The sequence below is a fragment of the Vipera berus genome (assembly GCF_964194415.1).
Source record: "Vipera berus genome assembly, chromosome: Z".
NCBI lineage: Eukaryota > Metazoa > Chordata > Lepidosauria > Squamata > Viperidae > Vipera > Vipera berus.
This window is the reverse complement of record NC_138205.1, coordinates 71,233,542-71,246,167: the sequence shown is the minus strand read 5'-3', so window position 1 is coordinate 71,246,167 and position 12,626 is coordinate 71,233,542. Positions and strand designations below refer to the sequence as shown.

General features: G+C 41.8%; 1 pseudogene across 1 annotated transcript; it reads right to left on the bottom strand.

The window, feature by feature from the left end:
• Positions 1-1,942: 1,942 nt before the first annotated feature.
• LOC308678334 (B-cell antigen receptor complex-associated protein beta chain-like) lies at positions 1,943-12,116 on the bottom strand (annotated as a pseudogene). Its single transcript, XR_014028811.1, has 6 exons — positions 11,979-12,116; positions 6,686-6,736; positions 5,506-5,790; positions 4,971-5,089; positions 3,781-3,822; positions 1,943-2,905 (listed from the first exon to the last, which is right to left on the bottom strand). The product of XR_014028811.1 is annotated as a B-cell antigen receptor complex-associated protein beta chain-like (transcript).
• Between the last annotated feature and the right edge of the window lie 510 nt (positions 12,117-12,626).

The following is a 12,626-nucleotide window of genomic DNA, read 5'->3' as shown; positions in this document are numbered from 1 at the left end:
TAGATAAAAGCAATCCGAAATGGAATTTGATAAAATACAATTTAAAATGGAATTAAAATACAATTTAAGTTAAAATAGTAATAAAATACAAATTTAAGATATAGATAAAATATGGTAACGTTATATTTCGGAGTCGCCCTTACAATCTACCCCAATCAGTCCCACATATGCAGATCTTAACTGGATCATTTTGTTCAAATACTGTGCTACGTTGAATGTTATTTTCAAGTTCTGGCCGGACATAAGGTAAGTTATTTCGATATGGGGATCCCAATGGGTCATTCGTTTGGTATATAGACCAAGATACCTGTCTCTCACCCTCTTATACAGACAACAGTCAAATAGGATGTGAGCCAGGTCCTCTACCTCTGCCGCTCCGCAAATGCAGAGACGCTCATTGTACGGTATAGCATGAAATCTCCCATATCTGACCATTAGAAAGATACACAGAGGTAGAAGCAGAGTAGAAAAGGCAAAACTGAAACTGAATTGTGAAAATTTAACGTTTTTACTCTCTGGTTTTGTCTGTGCATGAGGCTGCTTACCCCAGTCCCCCACTTCCCACATCCATTTTCCTTTTCTGAGAAGAGAAGGTATTTAGCTATGCTTTGTGAAAAAAACAGGAAGCAAACGGTTCCAGTCAGTAATTTGCAGAAAAACATGTCCCAAAGAGTATGAAATTGAGCATCCCTGTAACAGTTAAAAGGACATTTGGGGCAGTGTCTCGATAACAACCGTATACGTGTTTTATATGTGGAATGTGGCTTCGAATTGCCACTTTCTTGATGTGAAGAGTGTTTAGTGGCAGGGTAACCTTAACAAGTATGAAAGGATAATACAGGCTCAGTTATTGTTTTCTTTTGGACTTTTTCTGGTCAAGCAATGGGAAAATGGCTTGCAGTATTTCCTGCCTCAAGCGTTCACTGGAAACAAGAGACACGTAGGTGTTAAATTTGCAAACCATCGCAACGCAAGCTCTGACACTTAGATATTCATCTGTTCAACGTTAGTACAAAAGGTGGAGCTTGTGTTGTGACATCATAACAAGCCTTTCACTATTTTTATACTGGAAATAGGTATATATAATTCTGTATTGTGGGCTGTCCCCTGACACCACTGGATGACATCGCCAGGGCTCGTTGCCTTGGAAGAGTGAGGAAGATTCTCAGGGGTGACTCACACCCTGGACGGTATCTCTTTACTCTCCTACCATCCGGTAGGAGATATAGGAATATAGCCAGCCGTACCAACAGGCTGAAAAATAGCTTTTATCCGTGGGCTGTTAGGCTTTTAAATGGGACATAATCTTATGCAGAATTGACTTGGGAGGCCAGTGTGTGGTGTAGTTGGTTCACATAGTGTGGTGGGATGGAGGGTTTGTTGTCACTGTGTGTTGGGGGGAGAGAGCACGGGGGGAGGCTCAGCTAATCTCAATGTACACATGTTGTACTTTGACAATAAAGGTTTATTATTATTATTATACGCAAACAGACCAGATTGATTTTTAGCAAAGCATCTATACTTGCCAAAAGTGACTAGGTCTCTACTTCAAAAAGTGTTTTTTAAAAATATTTTTGTTTTCAAAATGCAACCTTCCCATTGATAGATGTGTTCACCCAAAAATAAAAACCTCTGCAGCCCTTACTATACATCGTTCTTCCAACCTGGTGCCTTCCAGGTGTGTTTGAAATAAACTCTTGTGATCTTCACCCAGCTTTGGCAATTGGCCTTGCTGATTGTTTAAAATCAGCCCAGCTGGAGGGCACCTGGAGCTGTTATAGACCAAAGACACAATTATTTACAAGTAGTTCTGTTGTTCAGATGGAAAAGTTTATTCCTAAGAAGTTGGTTATGCATATTATCCCAGTTTGTTTTTTACTATTGTTTTTTTCACTATTGTTCATTCTGTATACCTACCTTATTCTGTACATCGCCCCGAGTCCCTCGGGAGAAGGGCGGTTTATAAAAACAAATAAATAAATAAATAAATAAATAAATAAATAAATATTAAGCTAAAAATATTACATTTTCAGATTTCTGTAATGTAGAAATTAGAAAACACACAATGTTTGCATACATTGTTTTCATGCTCCTGAAACAAAGAAATAATATGCTGTCAAAATGTTAAAAAATAGTATTAAACTTTTTATTATTTTGAAAGGTTCAGCAAATATATTTGAAATTCTTTTATAAGGATGCTAGAAACATTTTTTTAATATGAGCCTAAGGAAGAAAAATCCTAACTAAAAAACTATAAATCTCAGTAGGAAACATGGTGTCCTATAGCTAATATATTCCAGATACTTTCACCATAGCCATCGTGGTAAGGAATTCTGGGAACAGTAATCCCACTCCCAGACAATCTGGAGTTAAAGAAATTGAAGTAATGTGATGTTAGATATTAGTTTATCAGATTCAATCCTTTGCTGCCTAGCCAGTTATGAGTGAGAGCGGGAAACCAATTAAGAAGGTGCCATTTGGGGAAGGGAATATAGAGCAAACTCAAGCCAGAAAGCCCATCTACTTACACATTCATTTCTCTTCTCAGCTCTTTCTGCTTTATTTTTATTGAGTCTGCCTGTCTTCTCCCTTCTCCCCATTTGTATGTCCTTGACTCAGCTGTCCCAGGGAATCTGGAGATTGTGAATACTGCTTTTTAGTAGTTTCTAGCAGATCGGCTGCAAGCAAGAGATAAGCACATTTTTAAAGCTGCTCTGGAGTGGAATTTTTATAGTGGAACCTGGTTGCCCCAGGAATTGGTGCCCCTTTGGTTAAGTCAGCTGTGGTTGACCAAGCTGCTAGCCTTCTCATTCTTCACATGGATGCTCCCCCAATCCCACTTCTCTGGTCTGTCTTGGTAAGCACCAATGTCTTCATACGTATCAGCTAGTTCAACTGTCAGCCCCTGTTGAAGAACAAAAATGGAATCAGCCTATGAACTGAAAGTATCAGCAGTACTTTGTTGTGGGGGTGGTGGTGGTAGAAATATGCTGTCCAACTCAATTTTGTTCTTTCTGCATGCCAGTAAAAGAGCTGCTTAAAAATGTCCTAAAGGTAAAGGTAAAGGTTCCCCGGCACATGCATGCTAGTCGTTTCCGACTCTAGGGGCCGGTGCTCATCTCCGTTTCAAAGCCGAAGAGCCAGCGCTTGTCCGAGGACGTCTCTGTGGTCATGTGGCCGGCATGACTAGCACGGAATGCTCTTACCTTCCCACCGTAGTGGTCCCTATTTTTCTACTTGCATTTTTACGTGCTTTCGAACTGCTAGGTGGGCAGAAGCTGGGACGAGTAACAGGCGCTCACTCTGCTACGCGGCACTCGGGATTTGATCCACCAAACTGCTGACCTTCTGATCGACAACCTCAGTGTCCTAACCCACTGAGCCACCGCGTCCCTTAAAAATGTCCTATGGGGACATAAAAGGAATTCTCTTCAGTGAAATAAAAAGTCCATCTAGTCTAGTTTTTGACTGGTGGGCTGTTCAACCAGAAGTCAAAAATGAAAGAAGCTGACTTGTACAGTATTGAGCTAGATCCATAATCTATCCAAGACAAAATTATTTATTTTAACTGGCAATGGCTCCCCAGAGTTCCAAATAGATTTTTTTCCAAGCCCCACATGGAGAAGAGGGGAATTGAACATTTCTGCATATAAATTAGAGACTTCTTCATGGCTGGCTACAATCCTCTGGCCCAAAGACAATAGGACAGTATGGAATATGAAGAAAAATGCATACATTTTTATGTGGTTAAGACCAAGAATCTCTCACTCTGAAGCTTACCTCGTAAGTATGTTCGTCCCCAGAGGCATCTTTTCTGTCACCCTAAAATGACATAGAGATATATAATCAAACTTCAATTAGCTTGATATGTTTTTCTGATAATCACTTGAGACTCATTCGTCTCAAGTCCTTTTTTATTTCTTGCTGAGCTTATTTATTTAGTAATGTTTTATTAAAAATACCAAATTTCTTTATTGAGGGACTATAGAAAAGGCTAATTAATTGGAGAAGATCTTTTTAGATGAAATGTGATGGAACCAGATCTGATTTTTCTTCCCAAAAGGGGCAAAACCAAGAATGCACTCTGTTTGCCATCTTTGTAAGGTCCTCTTACTCTATCTTCCTGCTTGGGCCTTATGTTCATATTTTTCAAAAGAATAAATGCTTCATCCTTGACCTTATCTCAGCCCGTCACTTAAGCTTCTATTTTGAGGATTTGTTTCAGTGTCTGTTCATGATGGGAACTGTAGTCCAATAAATCTGGAGAATGGCAGGGATCAGGCTATGTCATCCATAGCCAGGGGTGAGGTGGGAGGAACCCATGGCTCAGAAACAAGCTTGGAAGCATGAGTTTTCTCAGCCTTCATTGATTTAAGCATATTTGAGTTTGCTCAATTTGTTGCTTCTGGAGACAATAATCTTCAAATAATCATTTGCCAATTTGCATGTTACTGAAGTATTTCAAGTGTTTTATCATTTATTTGTCCATATTTTACATTTGTTCATTTTCACATATAGAAGAACATGAAACAAGAAACAAAATCATGCCAGACATATTACAATGCTGGCACAATGCATCAGTGAAATATCAGCTTTCCCCCCAAATTTCCTCCAGAAGAGCCAGATCTCAATAGCTTTCCAGAATAAAAATAAGAAAGATCTCACCCTTGTATCTGGAGTCCACTGTTCCAGAGGAGAGGGTCTGAGAATAAGAAAGTGCACCCTCAGATGCTTACTAGTGGCATTTCCTTGGGGTTGAGTCTGCAGGAAAGCTCTCCCCAGATTCCACTTTGAGAAAGCAGTCCCACTGTCTTGAAGTATATTCCTGCAGTGCTTCAATATGCCCCAAAGCCCTTCCCTTATTCAGGGAGAAGTCAATGACATGCACTCATATCAAAGATCATGGTTACAGTCTAGTGGTCAGTCAAGGCCCCAACTGAACTGCTATTATGAAAGTCCCACTCACTCACCTTCCTTTGGGTTAAGAAGACCGGTATGCTTATAAAAAGGACAAGAAGAATTGTCTGGATTAAGATAATAGCATCTTTCACCTTGTGCCGACTCTGCACTTGCTCATAGGTGCTGATACCTTTAAAACAATAAGAGGAGCCCTCCTGACGTCTCAGTTTTGCTTGTCATAAAGTGATTGCGTACCCCACTGCCCTAGGATTACATTGACAGAAATTTCCAGTTTTGATCACTGTTTTCATTTCCATCTTTCAAATGAAAATAGTCTTGTACTACATGCAGGGCAGAATCCAGATCCTGTAATGTGGTTTAGGTACCGCATGTGTGTATACAAGCTAAATATCCTTAGCTTGTATAGCATTTCATCCAGCTAAGACAGGCTGCCAGTTTGAACTGACAGAGTCCCAGATATTAGCTGGTATATTTTTCTCTGCGAATAAAATGTATGGACTTTTGTCCAAGAAGTATTGTCCATAGATAGCAATACCCAAGCATATAGCATCAGAGAGGGCAATATTTAGAAGATTAAAGATTTACCCATGACTTTGAGTTCAGTACCACAGAAGGGCTTCAATGAGTCCTTGATCATACAGTGGTAGATACCACTGTCGGCGTGCTGGAGTTTGTCGATCTGTATCATTACCGTTGAATTATTTCTGGTCACATGGACTCTGGAACTGTTCATAATCTCCTGGTATTTGTCCTGCTCACTCTCTCTATGCCAACTTGCCACAGAGCCGAAAGAACAGCTAAGGGAAATTCGAGCCCCGCCTCTTGCAGCAATGAAACGTGTATTTAACACATTCATGAAAGTGGTTGTATCTGTGTAAAAGAAGAAAAACCCACAGTAAAGAAAGAAAGATAGAGCACAGGATGGAAAAGAAGGGTAAATATCTTTACTGGACCTTCTACCAATCTTCCCCAGATAGGTTCCCTCTAGAAATGCTGCATTAACGGGCTAATCACACACAGCCATTATCTGGACCATGCTAGACTAGGAAGATAGATTGCTCTAGATAAGCTATTAAAGCATGTATCAAGTTCCAACTAATTCCTGACTAGAGGAATGAGTTTGTCAATTCTTCACTGGAGGTGTGGAGTTGTTCCTTTTCTAAGAAGGTCTTGGGCGAAGACTTCCCAACACCCTTGGAGAGTTCCAGAGTGGGGAGACCTAGTTTTGATTGGGAGACATATTTGCTTTGTGTCTTCATTCATTTACAGAGCACAATAGATTAGGACTCCTAACCTAGTTTGCTTTGTCTTCACCATTGGGGTGAGATTGACATATGGAGCAGGGAACTGGATAGGGTCAGGCGCTGGTTGGTCCTTTCTCAGTTCAGGCTGGCTTTTTGGGATTTGAAAGGCTCATCCTCTTACAGAGTTCAAGTCTCTTTGGATGAAAAGGTAGCCAGATGTGGGAGAGAAGGTACTGACAATCAAACACAATCCAAGTAAAAACACAATCCTTGGATTGGTCCATGGATAAACAGCCAAAGGTCTATAAGGCACCCAGTGACGTGATATAAATGTGAACATTGAATTGTTTTGCAGAAGCTAAATTGTTCCAAAAATAGCAGCCATACAACTCTTGTTGTGATCAAAACCTGGCAATTATTTTACAAGTGACAAGTAACACAACCTTGGAAAAAAGATTATTGCAAGGGAATTTCAGAAATAGGAAGTGAAAGACAATATTATCTTGAAAGTACACATATACCTTGTTTTTGAGAAATGTTTCTTTCACTAGAAGCTTTGGTGATTGTCATACCTGGGGAAAGAGAAAAAAATGGTTTGAAAAAGAACCAGTTTACCTCTTCAACTAAAATTGGAATGGGGGCTGTTTGATTTTCTTTCTGTCTTCTGTGCCTTCAAGCAGAATGACCTAAACAAATGGAGAGAAAAAATCAAGCAACATTTCTGCAATGTCGCGTGGTCGCACAGAGAGACGGACACTTGAGCTGGGTATTACTTCTTTATTTGGATTGTGAATGAAGCTGGAGCAAAGGGGTTTACCTGGCATCTCTTATACCTGCCCAGGTGAATGGTGACCAATAGATTTGAACCTGGGCTTCCCGCCAGTGCAGGTGGCCAATGGATTTAAACCCTGGCTTCCCGCCAGAGCTGACCATGCCCTGGGGCTGTCAACGACTTGCTCTATTCAGGCTTTCCCGCCAAAGCGGTTATAGCCTGGAGCTGTCCAGCCCCCTGCTGTGCTGGCATTTCCGTGTGTGCTTAACAGCATACACTACAATTTCCCTCTCCCAAATTCACTTCTATAAATTTTGATGCTGGATATGCTTTCAATAGTCTTTGGATGTGTAAATGATTGGCGAAGCAGGATGTTTTGAATGTTACATCCAAAGATTGAGCAGTTCCAACCAGGGTTCGCTGCAGTCTGACAAAGGCTGCTAGAGTGGATAGAAATTGGTGTTTGGCAGGATATAACAAGAAGACTCAGTGCGTCCCCCAAGACAGATAAATAGGCAGCCATGTCAACATGCTTCCCTCCAGCCCTTGAGCTGCAAAGAAAAGTCCACTGGCATCAATTGCCCGGCCACAACAGACAAGCCTTATTCTGACTCAGAACCCAGGGTGGCAAATGTTCTCTTTAGAGTTTCAATGTGGAGCAAGATAAAGAAGTTGATACATGGATTCTCTCAGTTTCATTTGTATCACCATCACCAAGCATGATTATTGTTCCAAAAAAATCTCCAACCACATGTTGCTGTCCTTAATATCACCTGAGGGAGGGACTTTACCCTCTTCTTAAGTTTTCCAAGTCACGCATGAAGCCTATGTCCAAAATAGCCAATCAGGTAGGCCATAGAGGAGATGTGCAGGGTGAAGAAGAAAGCACAACTGATAATGATCAAATTCCATCTTCATATAGACTGCAAGGGAATGGCCATGCCTGTGATAGGCAGTGTAAAGATGCTGCCTGTGGAGAAGATGAAAAGTTGTTTCCCCAAGTAGTAAAAACAACAGAAAGAGCGACATCAGTAAGGAGGCAAGAGTTGGGGGGGCAGAATGGTGAAAGCAGAATTACGTGGAAAGCCCAACTTTTTTTGCACGTGCACTGTGATTTGTATGCATGTGCAAAAGGGCCAGAGGTATGGGGCAAAACCAAGCCACAGGTGCCTGAGCAACTACTTGAAATTGCTTGTCAGCAAAACAACGGAAAACCTGTAATGCACTCACTGGTGGCAGAATCAGCAGACAAAGCTGAGAGAGCCTTTCTTGATTTGAATTCAACTTCTTTGGAGCACGGGGTTGAAATACATTGAGGTTTAACACTATTTTACCGAGGGCCATCTTGTATAAATGAGGAGCCTGTGTAGAGCCTGACAACAAGTGATCATTTTGGAAAGTTGTGGCCAGGCCTTATGTATGCAGATGTCTTTGTGGAAGCCAGGGGTCTGGCATCTTCTGCCACCCAAACCAAAATGGTCCTGGAGGTCCTGGAAGTGACCAGCAATCTGTAGTAGTCTAATGGGGTCAAGAAACTAGGTAGGCCACCACCCCTGACCATAGCATCTGCTGCATCTAAGATGAGATCCATGGGAAATATTGTGCTGGGAGAAGCCCTACTTTAAAACTAGAACTGCTGAAAACACCATACGTTGCTTCCTCTGTGAGTGGAGAATGATAGGAAGGCAAACCTCATGAAGGCACTCATATTAAAGCTCTCATCAGGGCATAATGAGGAGATGTGAGGATGAATCTTCAACTAAATATTTTTTTTATTTAGTTGTGTAAGCCAGTCCCTCTAATGGGCAAGCCTTAATTTATGACTTAGTGTACTATGTAGACCAAGATCAAGGCTTTTTAATAAAAACCACAGGGGCTGCTCAACATCTACCTACATTCTGCTGGAGGGTAGCTGGCTGGTTATTCAGGACTTCTCTACTCGTCATTATTGTTGTTGTTAGTTGCGAAGTCGTGTCCGACCCATCGCGACCCTATGGACAATGTTCCTCCAGGCTTTCCTGTCCTCTACCATCTTCTGGAGTCCATTTAAGCTCACGCCTACTGCTTCAGTAACTCCATCCAGGCACCTCATTCTCTGTCGTCCCCTTCTTCTATTGCCCTCAATCTTTCGTCATGGACTTTCTCTAACCCCAGTTCATAGTCAAGGCTAGGTGATCTCAGGTTTTTCTGAACCATCAAAGCTAAAGTGGTATTTTCCATGTTCTCTGAAATGAGCGTTGCTATTAACATGTTTCATATGTACCTTGGGGACAACTGAATTGATGATACAAAAAGGAGCTGAAGGTTTGGTGTCTATCTGGGCACATTCTCTGAAGTGGCTAATGGGGCCGTCACATGGTGGGGAGAGTACTTGAAATCATAGTTCCTCTTCCATCCCAGGTTCTCTACATGGTGTGTTGGCAGCCCAGTTAACAGATCACACATGTGGTGGCTGCTAAAACAGGAGATCAACTATCAGCCGGTCAAATACATTAGCGGGCTGGTTGACTTTCCTCCAATTTTCTCACCAGTCCTTGCTACTTCAACCTTCATTGTCATGAACAGGGGAACTGGGTCAGCAAATCTGCAGGGGTGGCAGCAGGTTTTTCAGAGATGTCCTCCCTATAACTCAGATACTGCAGGCAACCCAGGAAATTGGCAGGTGCTGAGGAGGGGGAGGGCTCAGTAGAAGTTCCAGGGCTTTTTTTCTCATAGAACGCTCAGAACGGAGTTCCGGCACCTTTTGTGGATGGAACCTTGTAGGGTAGGCAAGGTGCGTTGTATGACATGTGTGAGTTCCGGCGCCTTTTTCTTTTACAAAAAAAGCACTGAGTAGAACTGAATAGTACTTCCTCCGAAGCTTGGCCACCCATACAGGTTTCAGCAGCAGAAGCGCAATACTGAATGTCCTGCCTCTCAGTCCCCAATGATAGGCAGTGCACAAGAGTAAAAGCACCCAACAGGGCATTTTAATTGTTGACAACTCAACCCCCAGCCATTCTATGAACACTTGCATCATGTAATACCTGGGATCAGGTGGCTATCTGAGTTATATTTAGAGGATTTAAGGAAAGCTGGGGAGGACAGTCTCTCCTACTCAACTGAATAACACCCAATCAGCTTCTGACAGTCAGCTAAGTCCTCCACTTCTATCCATTTGTCAGAACTTGCCTCTTCTCTTAGCCCCAAAAGGGCAATTGGATGTTTTTCTCATGGATAAGAAAACCCACCAGTCTCTGCCTCTTAACTTGCCTTGCCTTGCACATTCTCCCCTCTTGCTCCTGAAGTTGATTGCATCCTACTGACATAGCTGTGTCATCTCATGGACTGAGGACAGCATGCTAAACTGGCTGATTGGATGTGCTGCCCTGAGAAAAGCAAGTGGAAGAGATTAAGTGAGATCTGAATCCAAAACTGAGGACCTTAGTCTGCAAGGAAGTTTTGCAGACTAGAGTATTCATACCTTTAAAGATAAGAGAGCCTTCGCACTCCTGACTTTCTGTGTTTTCAAGACTCACGGCCTATTGCCCACTATGGTACATTTGCAAATTGTACTTTCTTAACCATGATTTACTGATAAACTACAATTGACTGGATTCATTGCATATGTTAAGTCAAAATCCAACTAGCTATATTATGGCTTAATATGCCCTGCAAACCTAAACATTGGATGGGTTCATGCTTCATGCTAAGCCATAATATTATTTGATTTTGCCTTAGTGTCCTGGATGAACCCAACAATTGTGGTTTGTTCAACAATTCATGATAAAGTACAACATGAGTTAGTGTAATGTGTGAATCTATTTCATAACAATCTTTCTAAAACAGTGTATTCTTTCCACAGGATAACTATTTTAAAAAATATTACAGGAAATAATATAATAAAATTTACCTTTTTACTTCTTGTTATTTGATCATGCTTTAGGCATGCGTTTTCAGTTCAGGTTGGAGGGGGTTAAAGATTGCATCCTTTTTATAATTAATTTCTGCCCAGGAAAATGAAATCTGGTCAATCCTATTTGTGCATTTACTAAAAGGTAAAATGTGAAATGCCAGGTAGCTTGAGTCCAATATTATTAGGCCGGAAAGAAACTCCTTTGCACTTAAAAAAACTTACTTCTGAGAAGTCATAGCTAGGATTGCATTGTGGAGTTCCTGTGCGCACCGTGATAGAAAAGATGATAGAAAAGAAAGTTTCCCATTTTAGAAAGCAAACACCAACGTGTCAGCTTCTCTCCACATTCAAAGCAGCTGGACAGGAAGCGTAGCAGTTCTTGTAACACAGCTCAATGAACACAATTTTATTTCCTGTTTCTGTAAAATTTCCCCTGAATAATTCTGGGGTAGGGGATGGGAGGTGGATGAAGAAGCTCCTGGGCTCCCTCTTAGATATTTCCATCTCCCACCAAAATCCCCACTCTCTCTACTATTGGGAAAAGACCATCCTTTTTTTGTAGAATATGGTTACAGGTGTTTGGTTGCAGTTTTGTAAAACTTCATTTCTAAAATAAAGCATGCTCAGTAACAGAGGATGCCATTACCTCTTATTTGCTACTGTATTGCTTTTATTGAATTCACAGCAGAATTTTCTGCTGATCCCTCTGTTAATCTAGTTTTATTTCTAGCCCTCCCATTCCCTCTTTTGTACCTTTTTCCTCCAATCTTGCAGAATAACTGGAAAACCACCCTCTGCCTCTTCCAGCTGAGTTTCAGGTTGTGCACCTTGTTTATTTATAAACCAAATCTTTACCTGGGATCCAATTCTCAGCCTACTATGAATTCAGATCAGCCTTCTCAACATGGTATCCTCTTCATGCCTTAACTATACCAATCTTAGTCAACTTGGCAGTATGGAAATTCTAGCGCTAGCATCTGAATGGCATCAATTTAGAAAACCCAGTAAACATAGTTTTTATTTATTAGGCTCATGAGAGAAGGAGGAAAACACTTTTTTAAAAAGGCAACAATCACCATTAAACCGCCTAGGACTTTAAACCATCTTAATCAATGGATTTAGCCGAAGGAGATGGAAGAAGCCATACCTGTGACTACAAGCAAGAGCCCCAGGGCGGTCCCAAAGTCCCTGCAAATCCAGAAGGAAGAAGCTGCCATAGCTGAGCAAAAGCCGAGATGGAAAGAATGTGTCTTGGATTGGATTCAGTCGGAGCCTTGAGAAAAACACCTTCAGCCCTCAGTTTTTTTTTCTTTTGACAAAGGCTGAGCCTCCTGGGCTGAGCTCTTGTTTCCTGCCCATGCAGATTCAGCGGGCAAGAGGCAGTCCCTCGGGGGACTTGTGGGCAAGGGAGAGCTTTGAACAGGGTGCAGCTGGTCAGGTGACAGGGGCGCTGAGCAGTTTGATTGGCAAGAGCTGCACTTAGTGTCTGAGTCTCACGTGGAAAGTGGAGGAGGTTATTTTGGTTTGCCATCATTGCTGATGCATCACTGCTCCTTGGTGGAGCAGTGGGCTAATGCCTCCTTAAGTAACACCAGCTGCCTGCAATTAGTGCAGGTTCGCATCCCACCAGGCTCAAGGTTTATTCAGCCTTCCATCCTTCCGAGGTAGGTAAAATGAGGACCCAGATTGTTGTGGGAAATTAAGCTGACTTTGTAATAATGCCGCTTGGGGTGTGTGTGAAAGCCCTAATAAGCAGGCATATACATAGAATGAAGGCTACTGCTAAGCTTGTAAG